This window comes from Rutidosis leptorrhynchoides, chromosome 10 (genome assembly GCF_046630445.1).
Source record: "Rutidosis leptorrhynchoides isolate AG116_Rl617_1_P2 chromosome 10, CSIRO_AGI_Rlap_v1, whole genome shotgun sequence".
NCBI classification, from domain to species: Eukaryota; Viridiplantae; Streptophyta; class Magnoliopsida; order Asterales; family Asteraceae; genus Rutidosis; species Rutidosis leptorrhynchoides.
Window position 1 is genome coordinate 222,557,478 of NC_092342.1, and position 26,676 is coordinate 222,584,153.

Sequence of the window (26,676 nt, forward strand, 5' to 3'; positions counted from 1 at the left end):
CCAAAACCGAGATGTGAAACGGGTATCTCGATCCGAAATAATAGATATAGGAACCCCGTGTCTCGCTATCACCTCCTTGATAAACAATTTAGCCAAAGTCTCCGATGATATCGCTTCCCGGATGGGAAGAAACAAGGCACTCTTCGTCAATCGATCAACTATTACCCAAATCGAGTCAAATTGGGTTCTCGCCGTCTTTGGTAATTTTGTAATGAAATCCATGGTAATGTGCTCTCATTTCCATTTCGGGATTTCTAACGGTTGTAACTTACCATACGGCTTTTGGTGTTCGTCTTTCACTTGCAAACACGTGACGCATTGTTCAACATACTTAACAACATCACGTTTCATCCCCAGCTACCAATACTCTTTCCTCAAATCAAGATACATTTTCGTTGCGCCCGGGTGAACGGAATACTTTGACTTATGTGCTTCATCAAGTAGCACTCGTCAATGATCACCCATTTTAAGCACCCACACTCTTCCTTGAAAAGATAACAAACCATGCGGACCTAAGTTAATAAACTCCGTTTGTCCCACGATTCGTTCCTCATGCTTATTGTTAACAAAAGCTTCGATTTGAGCCTCGCCGATCTTTTCAAGAAAAGCGTTAGTAATAATCACGCTCAACGATCCCACTCGTATCGCCGGATGTTGACTCTTTCGACTTAATGCATCCGCGACCACATTCGCCTTACCTGGATGATAAAGTATTTCACAATCATAGTTTTTCACCACATCCATCTATCTACGTTGATGATAATTCAAATCCCTTTGATCAAAAAGATGTTTCAAACTCTTGTGATCCGAATAAATCGTACACTTGACACCATACAAGTAATGGCGCCAAATTTTCAACGCATGAACAACCGCCGCCAACTCAAGATCATGAGTCAGATATCTCGTTTCGTGTTCCTTTAATTGTCGAGAGGCATAAGCGATGACTTTACCCCTTTGCATTAGAACACAACCGATCCCATTTAAAGATGCATCACAATAAACCGTCATGTCTTCTACACCTTCCGGCAAAACTAACACCGGAGCTTGACATAACTTCTCTTTTAACAATTGAAAAGAAATCTCTTGCTCTTTTTCCCAATTAAATCTAGCGTTCTTTCTCGTTAATTTCGTCAATGGAGAAGCAATTTTAGAAAAATCTTGGATAAACCGACGATAATAACAGGCCAATCTGAGAAAACTTCGGATTTCCGTAGGCGTAGTCGGTCGTCCCCAACTCTTTATCGTCTCAATCTTTCCCGGATCTACTTGAATACCATTTTCGTTCAAAATATGGCCAAGGAATTGAACTTCCCTTAGCCAAAATTCACATTTGGAGAATTTAGCATACAACTTCTCCTTCCGCAACGTCTTTAACACACCCCGCAAATGATGTTCATGTTCCTTCATACTCTTTGAATAGACAAGTATGTCATCGATGAACACAATTACCGATTTGTCCAACATAGGTTGGCACACTCGGTTCATAAGATCCATGAATGCCGCCGGTACATTCGTAAGACCAAAAGGCATTACCACAAACTCAAAATGCCCATAACGCGTTCGAAAAGCCGTTTTCTCAATATCTTCCTCACGGACCCGCATTTGGTGATAGCCGGACCGTAGGTCGATTTTATAGAAATACGTTGCACCTTGGAGTTGGTCAAACAAATCATCAATCCTAGGCAACAGATAATGATTCTTGATCGTCACTTTGTTCAACTCCCGATAATCGATGCACATCCGCATATTACCATCCTTCTTTTTCACGAATAAAACTGGAGCGCCCCATGGCGAAGCACTCGGTCGAATGAAACCCTTTTCAAGCAACTCTTGGGTTTGATTTAACAACTCTTGCATTTCTGTTGGTGCTAAACGATAAGGAGTTTTAGCAATGGGGGTAGCCCCCGGAACCAACTCAATGCGAAATTCAACTTGTCTTTCCACCGGAACACCCGGTAACTCATCCGAAAAAACGTCTTCAATTTCATTCACCACCGAAATTTCACGAATGGATGGTGGCTCATCTCGAGTATCAAAAATATGGGCAAGAAAAGCCATGCTACCACTAATGTAGCGACCCCGACAAATCGTCAAGTGACGGCGTCGGCTACGTGGGTCCCATTACCTGATTATAAGTCTTTAAGATAACGTTTGACCAAAACATGTCGCCTTCATTTCAAAATAAAGATTGTTTCAAAGTTTACAAGAATTGTTCAACCAAAAGTTAAGTTACAACGTTATAGATACGATTGAAATCTAGGCGACACGGTTTAAAGTAAAGTCAAAAGACGCTCCATGAAATGCATGTATACTCGACATCGGATGCAAATATCAAATAGTAAGCGGAAGCATGTTTCACATATCGTGCAAGACCTGAGAAAAACATAGAAATCTGTCAACGAAAACGTTGGTGAAATCATAGGTTTAAGTAAGTAAGTACAAGTGAACCACAAGATTTGCATCAATGAAATAATAGTAATACATTCCAAAAGTTTGTTTCACGAGCACCCAATTATCAAAGCTTAACATTCCTTCCATTGTATACCCCATCACTTAGTGCTAGAACAAACACTGATTCTCGAAAATATATTTCATCCGTAGACGGTAGCGAACCGTCAAGGATGAGGGTTGTCAACCCATATGGCCATATAACATAAGTTCTCGCTTACACCCGGCAAGTGTAACTAATGATAATCGAATTGAGGATTTTGTTCTAAACTCGTATGTAGAATGTTTGTTTTCCCGTTCTTGTGTTCACTTAGTTCAAAAGAATCGTTTATGTTTTCTCATCCCAATATAAGTTCAAAAAGAGTAAAAGTGGGACTATGATCTCACCTTTGATTGCACGAGTATAAATGTACTTCACAAAGTAAACGTGTGCATGAATGTTGCTTAGCCTTGACCTAAACAAATAAGTTGTATCAATTAACCGGTTACGACACAAGGTCGGGTGAAATGTGTTCAATTAGTCCTATGGCTCAATACGACTTGAATAGTATAGCATGTGAATCACGTTGTCAAGTTTCATGCAAGAATTACGTACAAAAGCATGTTAGAACGATTGTATAAAAGTTTGGTTAAGTTTGACTAAAAGTCAAACTTGGTCAAAGTCAACAAAAAAAAGTCAACGCGTTCGGGTCGGGTCCCGAACTATTTTTCTATGCTAAATATTCATATACAAGTATATTAGAACAAGTTTCATGTGAATCGGAGGTCCGTAGGTCATCAAACATTTCACGTGAAATGGGACGAGGAGGTCAGAATCTGACCAGGCACATCTGCGCGCCGCGCGGGGATGGGGCGCGCCGCGCCACCATCTGTGCAGGTCTGTTTCTGTTTTTCACAAGTATGCACGAGCTAAAAACCAAATAACCACATTTTATGATCCGTAAACAATTAGAACATGTATCTTATATCATCGGAAAGGTAATTTGACGAGGAAAACACCTAGACACATTTCATCAAGCAATTCAACACTTACTACAACCCAAAACCGCATTAAACGTTCATAATCAAAGTTTCAAGTTCTAAAAACGCATTTCATGATTCGGGCAACCAATTTACATGTATGATATGCCGTTTCGAAGGTAATCAAACACACATTGCAACTAAACACTTATCAACAACAATTCATAGCATTTGATGCACCAAAAGTTCATATAAAGCTTATCAACCCTAATCCAAAATCACCAAAATCACTAATCAAGTTTATGAAGTTTTACAAATCAACCTACGCATCAAAACGAAGCTAGTGATACTAGTAACACAATTAAAACATGAACTTTAACAATCAAACAACATTTAATCTTCCAAAATGCAAGATTAAGCAAACCCATTTCAAATGTTCAAACTAGTTACTCAAAACAACAAATCGAGCAAGTAAATCATATATTCATGCTAGACACGAGCCATAGACACTAACTAACACCATTTCAAATCAAAAACACGAATTTAGAGAAATCTAGAGTTTTAGAAATGTTACCCAAAATCGATGAAGTTAGTATCAAATCGTAGAGAATGAAGAGAGGATCACGAAAATGTAATCGGATTTGTTGTGAGCTTCCAAGATTGAATTTAGATGATGAATGAATGGAATGGGTTTGTGTGTGTGTTCTTGAGATGGAGAGAAAAGAGGTGAGGGAGATGATGGAATGAAAAATGGGTTGACTAGTTGACCTAGTCAACTAGTTTGCCCATTTGGCAACTCCGGTCCCTCGAGTTTCAAAGCGGGTGCGGGATTTAACCGATCGAATATTTTAAGTTACACGGGAGTACGGGAGATATTGAAATCCGATAACGAGAATATTTAAAACGTTACATAACAAAGGATACGAATCTAGATACGAAGGGTATTATTTAAAAAGAAAAAAAAGACGGGCGTTAAAATAATTTAACGGAAAAATGCGGGATGTTACATTATCCACACCTCAAAAGAAATTTCGTCCCGAAATTTAGTTGGAAGTAGTAGTCGATATCTCTTACTCGAGACTTTACGTTGTCAATGTTATGAATAAGTGAAGGCACGTCCTTGAGTGTTCTCATGAATTTGGATAGTTAGGGTATTTCGTTGTATTAAGGTTCGGTTTTTACGATCCCCGGTTTCAACTGGTTTTCCTATGAAGAGTAGTTTGTCATCGATAGTTGATGTATCTAGCAGGATTGCACGTTCCTGTTCCGCAGGACACGTTTCTAAGTTTGTTACACGAAATGTAGGGTAAACGGAAACTTAATTGAGTCAGAAGTTCCAAACGGTAGGAAGCGGTTCCAATACGCCCCAAGGTTTCAAAAGGGTTAACGTGTTGCGAGTTTAACTTTCCCTGATTCCCGAAACGGATTACACCTTTCCAAGGTGCGGGTTCTCAATATTACACTGTTACAGGGATTTTGTCAGGTTTTCATCTAAGTTTGGTATAACTCTTTTGGTGACTATGGGTTGTCTCGAGCCCTTCTCGGACTTGGATTATCTCAATTGTTGTTTCCTGGATGAGTTAAGATTCGGTGTTTTATTTGCCACATGCTTTGGTCCAACGAATAGGGGTATGACATTAGCGGTCATATAGGGTTTCGGAAAGTGCGTGTGAACACACGAGTGGTAACTACTGTTGTAAGAGGGATCTACTAAAAGCGACCATGCAAGTTTGAAACATGTCTTTTGAAGACGTAAATCGTTCGTTTGTTCGGTTCGTCTGTTTGTGGGTGGTACGCGGTACTCATGTCTAAGCGGGTCTTCAAGGTTTCTTGTAAAACTAGAGGCGAAACGAGTAATTCGATACGGGATATTTGACAAAGATACTCCGTGTTGGAATAGAATCTCTTAAGATATGTTTGAACAAGTCAGTTAGGGTTCGAGAAATGTTCGTTAGGACTATTCACCCTCGTGGCGAATACTTATGTAATATGAGGAGTTTCTCTATCCATGGAGAAATGTTACAAGGAGTTTCTTTAAACGGAAATGCGAACGGTAAAGATAGTAGTGAAATGAGGACTTAGAATAGGATGAGTTTACATCTCGAGGTTGCTATAACGTGCCTCTAGTTGTCAAAAGTTGAAGTCTGGAAGAGAAACGAGGTAGTACACGTAGTTGTATAGTTCGGGGTTGAATAATAGTTGACCGATTATCAGAAACACAAGGGCGTTAAGTCAAAGAAGAGTGAAGTATCGTTGGATTGTGTGTTATCTTAATTTCCAGTAATATCAGACGGTAACGGTGAAATAACAGAGGTATGTAGTGTGGTACGTGATGACAAGAATATTGATCGGATCCACAATTTAGTATTCGAATTCTTCGTGCAAAATAACGAATTTCCGTCCCGTTGATTTCGAGTCGAGGGAGTATGCCTTTCGGCGTCCAAGTAGAAATATTTCCATATTTGAGTCCCATCTGGTGTTGTACGAATTTAGCTAGAAATGTTGGTGTGAAGAATCACGCTCAAGGTTCGATCGCGGAGAGATTAAAGTCGTGTAATACGAGAAAAGTCAGAAATGAATCTTCGGTAACAACCGGTGAGATCTAAGATTTTTACGAATACAAGTCTGAGTTGGGAGAGTTTCCTGATTACATGTGGCTTGATTTCGAGATTGATTGTAATGCCTTGACCATTAACTTCATGGTCTAGAAAATTGGACTTCGTTCAACAGAAATTCTCACTCGGAGAATTTGGTATAAAGTTGCTCTTTTCTCAAAAGTTCGAGCGTAAGATGGTGATGTTGTTCGTTTTCCTTCTTTACTTAAATAAGTTAAGATGTCATCTATAAATACGATAACAGATTAGTCTATATGAATTGGCATACGCGGTTCAAGAGGTTTATGGATACGGGCGAGCCCTAAATAAATCAAGCGGTACTAAGAGAGATTTACAACTAACGTTGCGAGTTCGGAAAGTGGCTTAGGAGACATCGTCTCACTTAACCCCCACTTGATGATAACCGGAACGGGGGTCGATTTGGAACATACGGGATTCGTGCAAATAATCATGAGGTCATGGATGCGAGGGAGAGGGTATCGGTTTCCAACCGAAAATTACTCAGTTCACAATAATCTATACAAGATGATGGGGAAACATTTTTTTTTTTTTTTTTTTTTTTTTTTTTTTACGAATAGGTTCCGAGCTCCCTAGTTCTATAGGTGTCAAGTCAAAAGTCTTAACGTATTTCCTCCAATAAAATTTATAGGCACACAATATTTTTCCGTCGGTCACTTAAATCGTCTAAGTAGTATCTAGGGAAAAAGTGGAGTGCAAAGAGCACGAGTCAAAGACTTGGTTATAAAACGTCTAACGGTAATGAAATCGAATAAGTATGAAGTATACGGTTTGTTGTGAAGAAACGTACCCGTTACTAGTCCATCGTCGTTCCGGGCATCCTAGGTGTCGATGTTGAAAGTTCAATGGCGTGCGTTGGGGTTGATTTCTTCTTTGGGCACACATTCCTAAAATGACCCAGTTGGCCACACTCAAAGCATGCACCCGTCCTGTGTGCGTTGGGCACCCTTCGAGCGACGGTAACGGTACCCTTACAGACATGGGCCACATGGCCACTTCTTTGACACTTGACGCAAAATGGTTTGCCACATTCACCAAAATGATGTTTGCGACACTTGTTACAGTGAGGTAGGGTTCCGGCATACCCCTTCTTGCCGCCGGGGGTGAAAGGCTTCTTGGAGATGTTGCTATTGTTGTGGTTGCTTGGTTGCGAGGCTTCCCATTTTCTTTTGTTGTTACCCGGGTGGTTCTCGACCATTCGTACCGGTGCTTCCATTTCATTCACCGTTTCTAAAGTTTGGTGGGCCTTTGTTAAAGCCTCTTGTAGGTTAGTGGGTTGGGATGCCATTACCCCGTGTTGAATGCTCTTAGGGAGGCCATCCATGTAAAGTTCGACTCTTAGGAATTCGGGAGTCATGAGATTTGGACACATTGAGACTAGTTCGGTAAACCGTTGATTATAAGCTCCGAGGTCATTCCCGACCGTTCTTAAATTCCTTAGCCCTTGCTCGAGCCTTCGAGTCTCATCGCGCGGGAAGTATTCGGTGATCATTCTTTCTCTTAATTCGGTCCAAGAGAGTGTAAGGGCTTCATCGATACCCACTGATTGTACATACGTGTTCCACCATGAGAGAGCGATACCGGTAAGAGTGAGGGTGGAAAACTTGACCTTATCTTGGTCTCGACAACCGCTTGTGTTAAAAACGGTCTCCATTTGTTCAAACCATCGGGTGAGAGTAACCGGTCCTTCGGTTCCATCGAAAGTGGGAGGATTGTACTTCATGAAGTTCTTGTAGGAGCAACCCTCGATTGAATTACCGGCTCCATGATTGTTGTTGTTAGAAAAGTGATCGGCCACGGCCGTACCCACGGCGGTGGTTATCATTCGTTGAAGAGCTTGTTCCAGAGTTTCGAGAGGAGTATTGTGTTGACCTTGGTGAGCCATTGTTCCTTCATGAGACAAGAATATCGTTGGTTAGTATTTTCAACAATACTAACCGGAGTATGGAAATAGGATAGAGAGGAAATTTTTTTTTTCCTTGACTCGCCTTAAATTCTTTACGTCATAATGTCGGAACGTCCATGTGAATCACCGTAATATAATCCCGGAAATTATATTACCCTGATTCTCATGTGCATTTAACATTACTTCATAAAGTCAAGGTGGCGCATCAACAAAATTTATCAACGTAAGATCAAGATCGAATACGAGTTAGATATGATAGAAGAGTTCGAGTATAAATGCACAATTAGTCAAATAATTCCTACTTCAGTCTATATGCCGGTTGTAGTCTAGATTCACCTATGTACCCTATGACTCGGGGTGGACACAAATGAACTCTAAATCCCTACAACCAAGGCTCTGATACCACCTGTAGCGACCCCGACAAATCGTCAAGTGACGGCGTCGGCTACGTGGGTCCCATTACCTGATTATAAGTCTTTAAGATAACGTTTGACCAAAACATGTCGCCTTCATTTCAAAATAAAGATTGTTTCAAAGTTTACAAGAATTGTTCAACCAAAAGTTAAGTTACAACGTTATAGATACGATTGAAATCTAGGCGACACGGTTTAAAGTAAAGTCAAAAGACGCTCCATGAAATGCATGTATACTCGACATCGGATGCAAATATCAAATAGTAAGCGGAAGCATGTTTCACATATCGTGCAAGACCTGAGAAAAACATAGAAATCTGTCAACGAAAACGTTGGTGAAATCATAGGTTTAAGTAAGTAAGTACAAGTGAACCACAAGATTTGCATCAATGAAATAATAGTAATACATTCCAAAAGTTTGTTTCACGAGCACCCAATTATCAAAGCTTAACATTCCTTCCATTGTATACCCCATCACTTAGTGCTAGAACAAACACCGATTCTCGAAAATATATTTCATCCGTAGACGGTAGCGAACCGTCAAGGATGAGGGTTGTCAACCCATATGGCCATATAACATAAGTTCTCGCTTACACCCGGCAAGTGTAACTAATGATAATCGAATTGAGGATTTTGTTCTAAACTCGTATGTAGAATGTTTGTTTTCCCGTTCTTGTGTTCACTTAGTTCAAAAGAATCGTTTATGTTTTCTCATCCCAATATAAGTTCAAAAAGAGTAAAAGTGGGACTATGATCTCACCTTTGATTGCACGAGTATAAATGTACTTCACAAAGTAAACGTGTGCATGAATGTTGCTTAGCCTTGACCTAAACAAATAAGTTGTATCAATTAACCGGTTACGACACAAGGTCGGGTGAAATGTGTTCAATTAGTCCTATGGCTCAATACGACTTGAATAGTATAGCATGTGAATCACGTTGTCAAGTTTCATGCAAGAATTACGTACAAAAGCATGTTAGAACGATTGTATAAAAGTTTGGTTAAGTTTGACTAAAAGTCAAACTTGGTCAAAGTCAACAAAAAAAAGTCAACGCGTTCGGGTCGGGTCCCGAACTATTTTTCTATGCTAAATATTCATATACAAGTATATTAGAACAAGTTTCATGTGAATCGGAGGTCCGTAAGTCATCAAACATTTCACGTGAAATGGGACGAGGAGGTCAGAATCTGACCAGGCACATCTGCGCGCCGCGCGGGGATGGGGCGCGCCGCGCCACCATCTGTGCAGGTCTGTTTCTGTTTTTCACAAGTATGCACGAGCTAAAAACCAAATAACCACATTTTATGATCCGTAAACAATTAGAACATGTATCTTATATCATCGGAAAGGTAATTTGACGAGGAAAACACCTAGACACATTTCATCAAGCAATTCAACACTTACTACAACCCAAAACCGCATTAAACGTTCATAATCAAAGTTTCAAGTTCTAAAAACGCATTTCATGATTCGGGCAACCAATTTACATGTATGATATGCCGTTTCGAAGGTAATCAAACACACATTGCAACTAAACACTTATCAACAACAATTCATAGCATTTGATGCACCAAAAGTTCATATAAAGCTTATCAACCCTAATCCAAAATCACCAAAATCACTAATCAAGTTTATGAAGTTTTACAAATCAACCTACGCATCAAAACGAAGCTAGTGATACTAGTAACACAATTAAAACATGAACTTTAACAATCAAACAACATTTAATCTTCCAAAATGCAAGATTAAGCAAACCCATTTCAAATGTTCAAACTAGTTACTCAAAACAACAAATCGAGCAAGTAAATCATATATTCATGCTAGACACGAGCCATAGACACTAACTAACACCATTTCAAATCAAAAACACGAATTTAGAGAAATCTAGAGTTTTAGAAATGTTACCCAAAATCGATGAAGTTAGTATCAAATCGTAGAGAATGAAGAGAGGATCACGAAAATGTAATCGGATTTGTTGTGAGCTTCCAAGATTGAATTTAGATGATGAATGAATGGAATGGGTTTGTGTGTGTGTTCTTGAGATGGAGAGAAAAGAGGTGAGGGAGATGATGGAATGAAAAATGGGTTGACTAGTTGACCTAGTCAACTAGTTTGCCCATTTGGCAACTCCGGTCCCTCGAGTTTCAAAGCGGGTGCGGGATTTAACCGATCGAATATTTTAAGTTACACGGGAGTACGGGAGATATTGAAATCCGATAACGAGAATATTTAAAACGTTACATAACAAAGGATACGAATCTAGATACGAAGGGTATTATTTAAAAAGAAAAAAAAGACGGGCGTTAAAATAATTTAACGGAAAAATGCGGGATGTTACAACTAACAAGGAAACGACGTGCCCGTGCAAAAGTGCATATCGGCACAAGTCTTCTTCGTTTATTGCCGTGAATAATTAACTCTCCCCCACTTGGGGTCTTCACTCGAATAGATTTTTCATGGCATGCAATATCGGCTCTATTATGATCGAGCCAATCCATACCAACAACGATATCAAAATCACCCAAAGTCATCGAAATGAGATCGATTTTAAAATTTTCGGCACCAAACACAACATTACAATTTTTACACACATCAACCACTAGCACCGTCTTGCCATCCGCTATTTCAACTTCTATCGGACGACTTAACTTAGCTAACGGTTTATTAAGTTTAGGCACAAATTTTGGTGACACAAACGACAAGTTTGCACCACTATCAAAGAGTATCCTTGCCGGATTAGAATTAACCATGAAAGTACCTGAAACAACTTCGTTAGATTGCTTGGCTTCCTCATTGGTCATCAAATAATTGCGACCCCTAGCCGTACCCACCGCCTTCTCTAACTTCTTAACATGATCATTATTAAAATCGGGACATTCCGGCCTCTTGTGCCCTTCTTTACCACAATTATAACAAGTGAGCTTGGGTGTAGATGATGCATTCGTACAATCACGAGCCATGTGTCCTTGTCGACAATTATAACATTTGGGTCCAAAGCCCCCGGACGCATCCTTCTTCACGCTACCAACGCTTTCGGAGCCCTTCTTGCTATTCTTGTTTGAAAAGTTTGAATGGCTCGAACCCTCAAACTTTCTTTTGCCGAAAGTAAAGCCACTCTTTCTCAAAACGAGCGCCTCAAAACCCTTTACCATGTTGAACAATTCATCAAAACTTTTTATCACATTTACACTAATCTTTTCTTGATAGTTATCATTCAAGATTCGGTAAAAATCTTCTTTCAACATTTTATCATTCCCGACATACTCAGGGCAAAATTGGGTCTTTGACAAGAAAACGGATTTGAGAGTGTTCAAATCCATCGACCCTTACCTCAAGGAACGTAGCTCGTCCTTAAGCCTTGTAAGATCGGCCGAAGTTCGGTATTCGTCGAAAAACTCCTTCTTGAATTCATCCCAAGTGAATTCCATGCATTGTTCTTCGCCATAAAGTTGGATCTTCGCATCCCACCACAATTTAGCATCACCTCTTAACATGCTACAACCATATCTCGTCTTTTTATCGAGAGGGCATTCACATGTATGAAAAGCCCCCTCCATATCGAAGATCCAACGGGCACTCTTAAGTGGGTCCCGTTCACCATCGAAGGTGGGAGGTTGAGAGTCCTTGAAATTCTTATAGAAAAAGTCCCGTCTCCCCACATTATCCTCTTGAAGAACGGCCTTAACTTGCTCCTTTACCACATTGACTAGTTGCTCGTCAATCGTATCTAGGAACATCTTCTTAACATCTTCGAGAAACTCCACTTTTTAACATTTAAAGATGGCCTCAACCTTGGCCGTGAACTCAGCGTCCTCACTCGTACTTCCATCATTGGTGTCGTGTCCATTTCTCATCTTCATTCTATAAAACGGAAAAGATTTAAACAACGAAACGAAAAGACATAACACGTATACATATACATATACACCACACTACCCCATCTTGCTCAACAATCGTCGTACATTGCTTGTTTGACACGATTTGGACCCGTAACAATGGTAGCTAATCATTGTTACGCGAGCACGTCGCATTAACTTGCTAGTACAACGTCTATCTCGCTTGATGATTGCTAACACAACACAAAACAATTAGCGTAAGGTTAGTTCACATAAACCTAAGCACTAATCAACTCCCGGTCCAACCCGTCTCCTACAAGTCCCGCATAAAGCGCATACACAAAAAAATCTAAGTCTAGGCACCTATCTCAAGTCGCCTAAATCCCTTAGACCATGCTCTGATACCACTTGTAACAACCCAAACCAATAACCAACCGATTACGCGAAACAAATTTTTTTTTTATAACAGTAGAATGCGCCACGCGCACCACCACAGGGTGCGCGGCGCGCACAGGCCCCAAATCAGTTCTGTCCGGTTTTGCAAATTTTCAAATAAAGATCTCCCACTTCCCGACATAATTTGACGAAACGCCTTTCACAACATGTTCTAATATGAAAAATTCATACGATTCAAACATAAAATGAGTTTTACAAAAAGGGGCCCATATCGGCCGTTTTACGAGTTTCGTACAAATCATGAGTTTCGACCACATTAGTTTAAATTCCAAACGACACTATGAGCATGGTGTTTGGGGTTAAACTACCTAAGTCTCGGTCAATCTTCAAAAGCTATCACATCCCAAAAGCGTCCCCTAAACAACAAGCGGGATCTCTAATCCATATGAATGCCCTTACCCTTGTCTCCGCCGGAGCCTATAAAAAGATAAACAACGAGAGGGTATGCAAAGCTTAGTGAATGCAATAATTATACATATACATATATAATATACCTACTTGCATACACTTACATACACCGTAACATTCGCTAGTAACAACAATTAGCATACAAACTCTGAGCATAAGCTAATAACCTCCAAATACGGCAACTAGCATAATCATTAGCATATTCACCAAAATAATATATTATGCTATACAACAACACATACACAAGCTATATGGTTAACCATACACACGTCATGGTGCTACCGGCTCCGTGGTTCACACCATACGTAATGCTATGACGCTACCGGCTCCGTGGTTTACGTCACTACGTATTCGAGTCATACTCTTTTATAGTGCTACCAGCTCCGTGGTTCACACTTCGGTGCTACCGGTTCTGTGGTTCACATCTAATTTTTATAATGCTACTGGTTCCATGGTTCACACTTTGATGCTACCGGCTCCGTGGTTCACATCATAGTTGTAGTGACACGAACTTTTCCATGTTTATATATATTAAATGAAATTTATATTTACATGATTAAGTGTTTCCAACATGTTAAGAAATCAAACTTATTAAGACTTGATTAATTGGAATAGGTTTCATATAGACAAATGACCACCCAAGTTGACCGGTGATTCACGAACGTTAAAACTTGTAAAAACTATACGATGACATATATATGGTTATATATATAGTTAACATGATTTTATTATAAGTATGTATCTCATTAGGTATTTTAACAATGAGTTATATACATAAAAATGAGACTATTAAATTAAGAAACTCGAAAACGATATATATAACGATTATCGTTATAACGTCTTACTAGGTACATATGAATCATATTAAGATATTGATACACTTGGTTAATTATGTTAAATGATAAGTAAATATATCATTAAGTGTATTAACAATGAACTACATATGTAAAAATAAGACTACTAACTTAATGATTTTGAAACGAGACATATATGTAACGATTATCGTTATAACGACATTTAATGTATATAGATCATATTAAGAGATATTAGTACATCATAATATCATGATAATATAATAATTTAAAATCTCATTTGATATTATAAACATTGGGTTAACAACATTTAACAAGATCGTTAACCTAAAGGTTTCAAAACAACATTTACATGTAACGACTAACGATGACTTAACAACTCAGTTAAAATGTATATACATGTAGTGTTTTAATATGTATTCATACACTTTTGAAAGACTTCAAGACACTTATAAAAATACTTCTACTTAACAAAAATGCTTACAATTACATCCTCGTTCAGTTTCATCAACAAATCTACTCGTATGCACCCGTATTCGTACTCGTACAATACACAGCTTTTAGATGTATGTACTATTGGTATATACACTCCAATGATTAGCTCTTAACAGCCTATTTGAGTCACCTAACACATATGGGAACCATCATTTGGCAACTAGCATGAAATATGTCATAAAATTACAAAAATATGAGTAATCATTCATGACTTATTTACATGAAAACAAAATTACATATCCTTTATATCTAATCCATACACCAACGACCAAAAACACCTACAAACACTTTCATTCTTCAATTTTCTTCATCTAATTGATCTCTCTCAAGTTCTATCTTCAAGTTCTAAGTGTTCTTCATAAATTCCAAAAGTTCTAGTTTCATAAAATCAAGAATACTTCCAAGATTGCAAGTTTACTTCCAAGTTTTCTAAATCCATTCCAAGTAATCATCCAAGATCAAGAAACCTTTGTTACTTACAGTAGGTTATCTTTCTAATACAAGGTAATAATCATATTCAAACTTTAATTCAATTTCTATAACTATAACAATCTTATTTCGAGTGGAAATCTTACTTGAAATTGTTTTCGTGTCATGATTCTGCTTCAAGAACTTTCAAGCCATCCAAGGATCCTTTGAAACTAGATCCATTTTTCTTATTTCCAGTAGGTTTATCCAAGGAACTTGAGGTAGTAATGATGTTCATAACATCATTCGATTCTTACATAAAAAGCTGTCTTATTCAACGTTATAAACTTGTAATCACTAGAACATAGTTTAGTTAATTCTAAACTTGTTCGCAAATAAAGTTAATCCTTCTAACTAGACTTTTAAAATCAACTAAACACATGTTCTATATCTATATGATATGCTAACTTAATGATTTAAAACCCGGAAACACGATAAACACCATAAAACTGGATATACGCCGTCGTAGTAAAACCGGGGGCTGTTTTGGTTGGGATAAGTAGAATCTAAGAAGAACTTTGATTTAAAAGCTATACTTCTGGAAAAATTATTTTTCTTATGAACATGAAACTATATCCAAAAATCATGGTTAAACTCAAAGTGAAAGTATGTTTTTCAAAATGGTTATCAAGATGTCGTTCTTTCGACGAAAATGACTACCTCTTTCAAAAATGACTTTTAACTTGTATTTCTGACTATAAACTTATACTTTTTCTATTTAGATTCATAAAGTTAAGTTCAATACGAAACCGTGGCCACTGGAATCACTCAAAACGGATTAGAAACGAAGAAATGGCGAGTAAAACAAGATTGATAAAAACTACTCATTTTACCTACGTGAAAGTTAGTAATAAATCTATTCCAACCATAACCTAATCAACTTATATTATATATTATGTAATCTTGAGATACCATAGACACGTATACAATGTTTCGACCTATCATGTCGACCCATCTATATATATATTGTGGAACAACCATAGACACTCTATATGTGAATGTTGGAGTTAGCTATACAGGGTTGAGGTTGATTCCAAAATATATATATATATATATAGTTTGAGTTATGATCAATACTGAGATACGTATACACTAGGTCGTGGATTGATTCAAGATAATATTTATCGATTTATTTCTGTACATCTAACTGTGGACAACTAGTTGTAGGTTACTAACGAGGACAGCTGGCTTAATAAACTTAAAACATCAAAATGTATTAAAAGTATTGTAAATATTTTTTGAACATACTTTGATATATATGTATATATTGTTATAGGTTCGTGAATCAACCAGTGGCCAAGTCTTACTTCCCGACGAAGTAAAAATCTGTGAAAGTGAGTTATAGTCCCACTTTTAAAATCTAATATTTTTGGGATGAGAATACATGCAGGTTTTATAAATGATTTACAAAATAGACACAAGTACGTGAAACTACATTCTATGGTTGAATTATCGAAATCGAATATGCCCCTTTTTATTAAGTCTGGTAATCTAAGAATTAGGGAACAGACACCCTAATTGACGCGAATCCTAAAGATAGATCTATTGGGCCTAACAAACCCCATCCAAAGTACCGGATGCTTTAGTACTTCGAAATTTATATCATATCCGAAGGGTGTCCCGGAATGATGGGGATATTCTTATATATGCATCTTGTTAATGTCGGTTACCAGGTGTTCACCATATGAATGATTTTTATCTCTATGTATGGGATGTGTATTGAAATATGAAATCTTGTGGTCTATTGTTACAATTTGATATATATAGGTTAAACCTATAACTCACCAACATTTTTGTTGACGTTTAAAGCATGTTTATTCTTAGGTGAATACTAAGAGCTTCCGCTGTTGCATACTAAAATAAGGACAAGATTTGGAGTCCATGTTTGTATGATATTGTGTAAAAACTGCATTCAAGAAACTGATTTCGATGTAACATATTTGTATTGTAAACCATTATGTAATGGTAGTGTGTAAACAGGATATTTTAGATTATCATTATTTGATAATCTACGTAAAGCTTTTTAAATCTTTATTTATGAAATAAAGGTTATGGTTTGTTTTAAAAATGAATGCAGTCTTTGAAAAAACGTCTCATATAGAGGTCAAAACCTCGCAACGAAATTAATTAATATGGAACATTTTTAATCAATAAGAACGGGACATTTCAGTTGGTATCCAAGCGTTGGTCTTAGAGAACCAGAATTTTGCATTAGTGTGTCTTATCGAGTTTGTTAGGATGCATTAATGAGTATGGACTTCGACTGTGTTTACTTGAAAAATGATTGCTTAACAAATTTTGTTGGAAACTATATATTTTTAACATGTGAATATTATGTGATATATTAATCTATATTAATCTTTTAATGTGTTTGATATTATGTGATAGATGTCTACCTCTAATACAAGTCCCATTGACTCACCTAATAATAATGAAGAGTCAAATGTAATTTGGAATGATTCGTGGACTGATTCACAAGTTCCCGAAGAGGAACCGGAAGAAGAATCGGAACCGAAAGAAGAATCGGAACCGGAGGAGGAGGAACCGGAAGAAGAAATAGAACCGGTGGGGGAAATAATAAAACGGTTAAGTAAAAGAAAATCCTCAACCAACCGACCAAGGTTAATTATGGTCAACGGTGTTTCCGCCAAGGAAGCAAAATATTGGGAGGATTACCAATTCTCCGATGAATCGGACCCCGACTAGGATTCCGATGATGTTATAGAAATTACCCCAACTGAATTTAAAAAGGCAAAAGAGAACAATAAGGGAAAGGGCATAAAAATAGAGAAATCTGATTCCAACCCCGATGAACTTTATATGTATCGTCAACACCCGTATTTCTTAAGTTGTAACAATAACCCGAGAACCTCTAAACCACCAGGTTTTTCTAGACCAATGTGGAAAACGACGGCTCGTATTAGGGGAACATCATATATCCCTAAAAACTTAGCAAAAAGAACCAAGTTCAAAAAAGAAGAAACGAGTGAGTCGGAATAAGATAGTTGTATTTGTGCGGTGTAATATATGTAATATAGTGTGCTTATGCTTTATGATATATGTAAAAATTGCTTGTATTAATAAGTATCTTTTATGAATCTAACTCTTATCTATTTTACAGTATAAAAACACAAAATGGATAGACAACCCAATATTTTAGAAGACTTACCCGGAGACATGATTGATGAAATCTTGTCTAGAGTCAGTCATAATTCCTCGGCACAACTATTTATGGCAAAATCAGTTTGTAAGACATTCGAAGAACGTTCCAAGAATGACTTGGTTTATAAAAGGCTTTCGTTTGAAAGATGGGGGATATCACATTGGGAAACCCATAAGTTACGATGTGTTTACTTTGACGCATATATTGCAGGGAACCCAAATGCTATTTTACGCAACGGGTTAAGAAATTATTTTGACTCAATGTATCAGAATATAGGACTTCATGATTTAGAAAAAGCGGCTAACATGCAACATAAAGAAGCATGTTATGCTTACTGGTTAGTAATGTTCGCTTCTCACCAAAGTGAGAAAAAGAACATCGGGCTACAACTATTAAACAAAACGTTCCCACAAGTGACGGAGTCGATAATTGGGGTAAGAAATGAGGTTTTTAGGTTATTACGAGACTGTTGGTCATTACGTAACCTTCGTCCTTTTGACTACGTTACAACACGTTGTCATACTATCGGTCATAACGGTTACGTTCCACAAGACCAAGGATGGGAAGTGGTATTAGTAAAACCAGAATGCATGACTTGTTTCTGGACGTATGAATTACGTGTCTTTGTTGCCTTTGCTGAACGCCTTATTTATTAACTAGAATTATCTTCGCAACTACTTTGTATCAAAGTTTTATGTGCTATATTTCATGCTATATGTAAAATAGCGGTATTGTAAGTTTGCAAGTTATTGTATAAAGGTTTGAATATGATATATATTTTTTTGTGATTAGTTTTTCATATAGAATTGTAGTAGTTGAAATGGTATGTTAGCTACTAAGTATGAACTTAACGGGTAGGTACTACCCGAATTAAAGAGTATAAAACGCCAATATGAAGAAAGAGCTTTTATAAATAAGTTTACGCTACAAAATACTATTGACTACTCTTGATATTCTATATGATTAACTCGTTTCATTTGACTATTTTGAAGGAAATGGCACCGACTACTCGACACACCTTGAATATGAGTGAAGAGGAATTTCGTGCCTTTCTTGCTTCAAACATAGCCGCAATACATGTCGCGCTACATACCAACAATAACCTTGGATCTAGCAGTACAGGAAATCGTGTAGGATGCACCTACAAAGAATTCACTGCCTGCAAACCTTTAGAATTTGATGGAACCGAAGGACCGATCGGATTGAAACGGTGGACCGAGAAGGTCGAATCGGTGTTTGCCATAAGTAAGTGTACTGAAGAGGACAAAGTGAAGTACGCTACTCATACCTTCACAGGTTCTGCGTTAACATGGTGGAATACCTATCTAGAGCAAGTGGGACAAGATGATGCTTACACACTACCGTGGTCAGCATTCAAGCACTTGATGAACGAGAAGTACCGTCCCAGAATCGAGGTCAATAAGCTCAAGACAGAACTTAGAGGGTTACGAACCCAAGGATTTGATATTACCATGTACGAAAGACGATTCACAGAATTATGCCTATTGTGTCCGGGAGCGTTCGAAGATGAGGAAGAGAAGGTCGACGCATTTGTGAAAGGATTATCGGAAAGAATCCAAGAAGATATAAGTTCACACGAGCCCGCCTCCATACAACAGGCATGTAGAATGGCTCACAAACTAGTGAACCAGATTGAAGAAAGAATTAAAGAACAGACTGCTGAAGAGGCCAATGTGAAGCAAGTCAAAAGAAAGTGGGAGGAAAACGGTGATAAGAATCACCAATACAACAACAACAGCAATTACAACAATAATCGCAACAACTATCCTAACAATCGCAACATCAATCGCAACTACAACAAACGGCCCAACAACAACAACAACAACAACAACAGCAACTACAACAATCATCTTAACAACAATAATAACCGCAACAACAATAACAATCAGAAGCAGCTATGCCAAAGGTGTGAAAAGTATCACTCGGGGTTCAGCACCAAATTTTGCAACAAGTGTAAAAGAAATGGTCATAGCGCGGCGAAGTGTGAGGTCTACGGACCAGGGGTTAACAGAACGAAAGGAACAAATGGTGTCGGAGCAAGTAGTGTCGGAGCAAGTTATGCCAATGTAGTTTGTTATAAATGTAGAAAACCGAGCCACATTATTAGAAATTGCTCGAACCAGGAGAACACGAATGGACAAGGCCACGGAAGAGTTTTCAATATTAATGTAGCAGAGGCACAGGAAGACCCGGAGCTTGTTACGGGTACGTTTCTTATTGACAATAAAGCTGCTTACGTTTTATTTGATTCGGGTGCGGATAGAAGCTATATGAGTAGAGATTTTTGTGCTAAATTAAGTTGTCCATTGACGCCTTTGGATAGTAAATTTTTACTCGAATTAGCAAATGGTAAATTAATTTCAGCAGATAATATATGTCGGAATCGAGAAATTAAACTGGTTAGCGAAACATTTAAGATTGACTTGATACCAGTAGAGTTAGGGAGTTTTGATGTGATCATCGGTATGGACTGGTTGAAAGAAGTGAAAGCAGAGATCGTTTGTTACAAAAATGCAATTCGCATTATACGAGAAAAAGGAAAACCCTTAATGGTGTACGGAGAAAAGGGCAACACGAAGCTACATCTTATTAGTAATTTGAAGGCACAAAAACTAATAAGAAAAGGTTGCTATGCTGTTCTAGCACACGTCGAGAAAGTACAAACTGAAGAAAAGAGCATCAATGATGTTCCCGTCGCAAAAGAATTTCCCGATGTATTTCTGAAAGAATTACCGGGATTACCCCCACATCGATCCGTTGAATTTCAAATAGATCTTGTACCAGGAGCTGCACCAATAGCTCGTGCTCCTTACAGACTCGCACCCAGCGAGATGAAAGAACTGCAAAGCTAATTACAAGAACTTTTAGAGCGTGGTTTCATTCGACCAAGCACATCACCGTGGGGAGCTCCTGTTTTGTTTGTCAAGAAGAAAGATGGTACATTCAGGTTGTGTATCGACTACCGAGAGTTGAACAAACTTACCATCAAGAACCGCTACCTACTACCGAGAATTGACGACTTATTTGATCAACTACAAAGCTCGTCTGTTTATTCAAAGATTGACTTACGTTCCGGGTATCATCAAATGCGGGTGAAAGAAGATGATATTCCAAAGACTGCTTTCAGAACACGTTACGGTCATTACGAGTTTATGGTCATGCCGTTTGGTTTAACTAATGCACCAGCTGTGTTCATGGACCTTATGAACCGAGTGTGTGGACCATACCTTGACAAGTTTGTCATTGTTTTCATTGATGACATACTTATTTACTCAAAGAATGACCAAGAACACGGTGAACATTTGAGAAAGGTGTTAGAAGTATTGAGGAAGGAAGAATTGTACGCTAAATTTTCAAAGTGTGCATTTTGGTTGGAAGAAGTTCAATTCCTCGATCACATAGTGAACAAAGAAGGTATTAAGGTGGATCCGGCAAAGATAGAAACTGTTGAAAAGTGAGAAACCCCGAAAACTCCGAAACACATACGCCAGTTTTTAGGACTAGCTGGTTACTACAGAAGGTTCATCCAAGACTTTTCCAGAATAGCAAAACCCTTGACTGCATTAACGCATAAAGGGAAGAAATTTGAATGGAAGGATGAACAAGAGAAAGCGTTTCAGTTATTGAAGAAAAAGCTAACTACGGCACCTATATTGTCATTGCCTGAAGGGAATGATAATTTTGTGATTTATTGTGACTCATCAAAGTAAGGTCTCGGTTGTGTATTAATGCAACGAACGAAGGTGATTGCTTATGCGTCTAGACAATTGAAGATTCACGAACAAAATTATACGACGCATGATTTGGAATTAGGCGCGGTTGTTTTTGCATTAAAGACTTGAAGGCACTACTTATATGGGGTCAAAAGTATTATATATACCGACTACAAAAGTCTTCAACACATATTTAATCAGAAACAACTGAATATGAGGCAGCGTTTGTGGATTGAATTGTTGAATGATTTCGACTTTGAGATTCGTTACCACCCGGGGAAGGCAAATGTGGTAGCCGACGCCTTGAGCAGGAAGGATAGAGAACCCACTCGAGTAAAATCTATGAATATAATGATTCACAATAACCTTACTACTCAAATAAAGGAGGCGCAACAAGGAGTTTTAAAAGAGGGAAATTTAAACGATGAAATACCCAAAGGATCGGAGAAGCATCTTACTATTCGGGAAGACGGAACCCGGTATAGGGCTGAAAGGATTTGGGTACCAAAATTTGGAGATATGAGAGAAATGGTACTTAGAGAAGCTCATAAAACCAGATACTCAATACATCCTGGAACGGGGAAGATGTACAAGGATCTCAAGAAACATTTTTGGTGGCCAGGTATGAAAGCCGATGTTGCTAAATATGTAGGAGAATGTTTGACGTGTTCTAAGGTCAAAGCTGAGCATCAGAAACCATCAGGTCTACTTCAATAACCCGAAATTCCAGAATGAAAATGGGAAAACATTACCATGGATTTCATCACTAAATTGCCAAGGACTGCAAGTGGTTTTGATACTATTTGGGTAATAGTTGATCGTCTCACCAAATCAGCACACTTCCTGCCAATAAGAGAAGATGACAAGATGGATAAGTTAGCACGACTGTATTTGAAGGAAGTCGTCTCCAGACATGGAATACCAATCTCTATTATCTCTGATAGGGATGGCAGATTTATTTCAAGATTCTGGCAGACATTACAGCAAGCATTAGGAACTCGTCTAGACATGAGTACTGCCTATCATCCACAAACTGATTGGCAGAGCGAAAGGACGATACAAACGCTTGAAGATATGCTACGAGCATGTGTTATTGATTTCGGAAACAGTTGGGATCGACACCTACCGTTAGCAGAATTTTTCTACAACAACAGTTATCATTCTAGTATTGAGATGGCGCCGTTTGAGGCACTTTATGGTAGAAAGTGCAGGTCTCCGATTTGTTGGAATGAAGTGGGGGATAGACAGATTACGGGTCCGGAGATAATACAAGAAACTACCGAGAAAATCATCCAAATTCAATAAAGATTGAAAACCGCCCAGAGTCGACAAAAGAGCTACGCGGACAGTAAAAGAAAAGATATAGAGTTTGAAATTGGAGAAATGATCATGCTTAAGGTTTCACCTTGGAAAGGCGTTGTTCGATTTGGTAAACGGGGGAAACTAAATCCAAGGTACATTGGACCATTCAAGATTATAGATCGTGTCGGACCAGTAGCTTACCAACTGGAGCTACCTCAACAACTCGCGGCTGTACATAACACTTTCCACGTCTCAAATTTGAAGAAATGTTTTGCTAAAGAAGATCTCACTATTCCGTTGGACGAAATCCAAATCAATGAAAAACTTCAATTCATTGAAGAACCTGCCGAAATAATGGATCGTGAGATTAAGAGACTTAAACAAAACAAGATACCGATTGTTAAGGTTCGATGGAATGCTCGTAGAGGACCCGAGTTCACCTGGGAGCGTGAAGATCAGATGAAGAAGAAATACCCGCATCTATTTCTAGAAGATTCGTCAACACTTTCAACAGCTTAAAATTTCGGGACGAAATTTATTTAACGGGTAGGTACTGTAGTGACCCGAACTTTTCCATGTTTATATATATTAAATGAAATTTATATTTACATGATTAAGTGTTTCCAACATGTTAAGAAATCAAACTTATTAAGACTTGATTAATTGGAATAGGTTTCATATAGACAAATGACCACCCAAGTTGACCGGTGATTCACGAACGTTAAAACTTGTAAAAACTATACGATGACATATATATGGTTATATATATAGTTAACATGATTTTATTATAAGTATGTATCTCATTAGGTATTTTAACAATGAGTTATATACATAAAAATGAGACTATTAAATTAAGAAACTCGAAAACGATATATATAACGATTATCGTTATAACGTCTTACTAGGTACATATGAATCATATTAAGATATTGATACACTTGGTTAATTATGTTAAATGATAAGTAAATATATCATTAAGTGTATTAACAATGAACTACATATGTAAAAATAAGACTACTAATTTAATGATTTTGAAACGAGACATATATGTAACGATTATCGTTGTAACGACATTTAATGTATATAGATCATATTAAGAGATATTTGTACATCATAATATCATGATAATATAATAATTTAAAATCTCATTTGATATTATAAACATTGGGTTAACAACATTTAACAAGATCGTTAACCTAAAGGTTTCAAAACAACATTTACATGTAACGACTAACGATGACTTAACAACTCAGTTAAAATGTATATACATGTAGTGTTTTAATATGTATTCATACACTTTTGAAAGACTTCAAGACACTTATCAAAATACTTCTACTTAACAAAAATGCTTACAATTACATCCTCGTTCAGTTTCATCAACAAATCTACTCGTATGCACCCGTATTCGTACTCGTACAATACACAGCTTTCAGATGTATGTACTATTGGTATATACACTCCAATGATCAGCTCTTAGCAGCCCATGTGAGTCACCTAACACATGTGGGAACCATCATTTGTAAACTAGCATGAAATATCTCATAAAATTACAAAAATATGAGTAATCATTCATGACTTATTTACATGAAAACAAAATTACATATCCTTTATATCTAATCCATACACCAACGACCAAAAACACCTACAAATACTTTCATTCTTCAATTTTCTTCATCTAATTGATCTCTCTCAAGTTCTATCTTCAAGTTCTAAGTGTTCTTCATAAATTCCAAAAGTTCTAGTTTCATAAAATCAAGAATACTTCCAAGATTGCAAGTTTACTTCCAAGTTTTCTAAATCCATTCCAAGTAATCATCCAAGATCAAGAAACCTTTGTTACTTACAGTAGGTTATCTTTCTAATACAAGGTAATAATCATATTCAAACTTTAATTCAATTTCTATAACTATAACAATCTTATTTCGAGTGGAAATCTTACTTGAAATTGTTTTCGTGTCATGATTCTGCTTCAAGAACTTTCAAGCCATCCAAGGATCCTTTGAAGCTAGATCCATTTTTCTCATTTCCAGTAGATTTATCCAAGGAACTTGAGTTAGTAATGATGTTCATAACATCATTCGATTCTTACATAAAAAGCTGTCTTATTCAACGTTATAAACTTGTAATCACTAGAACATAGTTTAGTTAATTCTAAACTTGTTCACAAATAAAGTTAATCCTTCTAACTAGACTTTTAAAATTAACTAAACACATGTTCTATATCTATATGATATGCTAACTTAATAATTTAAAACCCGGAAACACGATAAACACCATAAAACTGGATATACGCCGTCGTAGTAAAATCGGGGGCTGTTTTGGTTGGGATAAGTAGAATCTAAGAAGAACTTTGATTTTAAAGCTATACTTCTGGAAAAATGATTTTTCTTACGAACATGAAACTATATCCAAAAATCATGGTTAAACTCAAAGTGAAAGTATGTTTTTCAAAATGGTCATCAAGATGTCGTTCTTTCGACGGAAATGACTACCTCTTTCAAAAACGACTTGTAACTTGTATTTCCGACTATAAACTTATACTTTTTCTATTTAGATTCATAAATTTAAGTTCAATATGAAACCGTGGCCACTGGAATCACTCAAAACGGATTAGAAACGAAGAAATGGCGAGTAAAACAAGATTGATAAAAACTACTCATTTTACCTACGTGAAAGTTAGTAATAAATCTATTCCAACCATAACCTAATCAACTTATATTGTATATTATGTAATCTTGAGATACCATAGACACGTATACAATGTTTCGACCTATCATGTCGACCCATCTATATATATATTGCGGAACAACCATAGACACTCTATATGTGAATGTTGGAGTTAGCTATACAGGGTTGAGGTTGATTCCAAAATATATATATATATATATAGTTTGAGTTGTGATCAATATTGAGATACGTATACACTAGGTCGTGGATTGATTCAAGATAATATTTATCGATTTATTTCTGTACATCTAACTGTGGACAACTAGTTGTAGGTTACTAACGAGGACAGCTGACTTAATAAACTTAAAACATCAAAATGTATTAAAAGTATTGTAAATATATTTTGAACATACTTTGATATATATGTATATATTGTTATAGGTTCGTGAATCAACCAGTGGCCAAGTCTTACTTCCCGACGAAGTAAAAATCTGTAAAAGTGAGTTATAGTCCCACTTTTAAAATCTAATATTTTTGGGATGAGAATACATGCAGGTTTTATAAATGATTTACAAAATAGACACAAGTACGTGAAACTACATTCTATGGTTGAATTATCGAAATCGAATATGCCCCTTTTTATTAAGTTTGGTAATCTAAGAATTAGGGAACAGACACCCTAATTGACGCGAATCCTAAAGATAGATCTATTGGGCCTAACAAACCCCATCCAAAGTACCGGATGCTTTAGTACTTCGAAATTTATATCATATCCGAAGGGTGTCCTGGAATGATGGGGATATTCTTATATATGCATCTTGTTAATGTCGGTTACCAGGTGTTCACCATATGAATGATTTTTATCTCTATGTATGGGATGTGTATTGAAATATGAAATCTTGTGGTCTATTGTTACGATTTGATATATATAGGTTAAACCTATAACTCACCAACATTTTTGTTGACGTTTAAA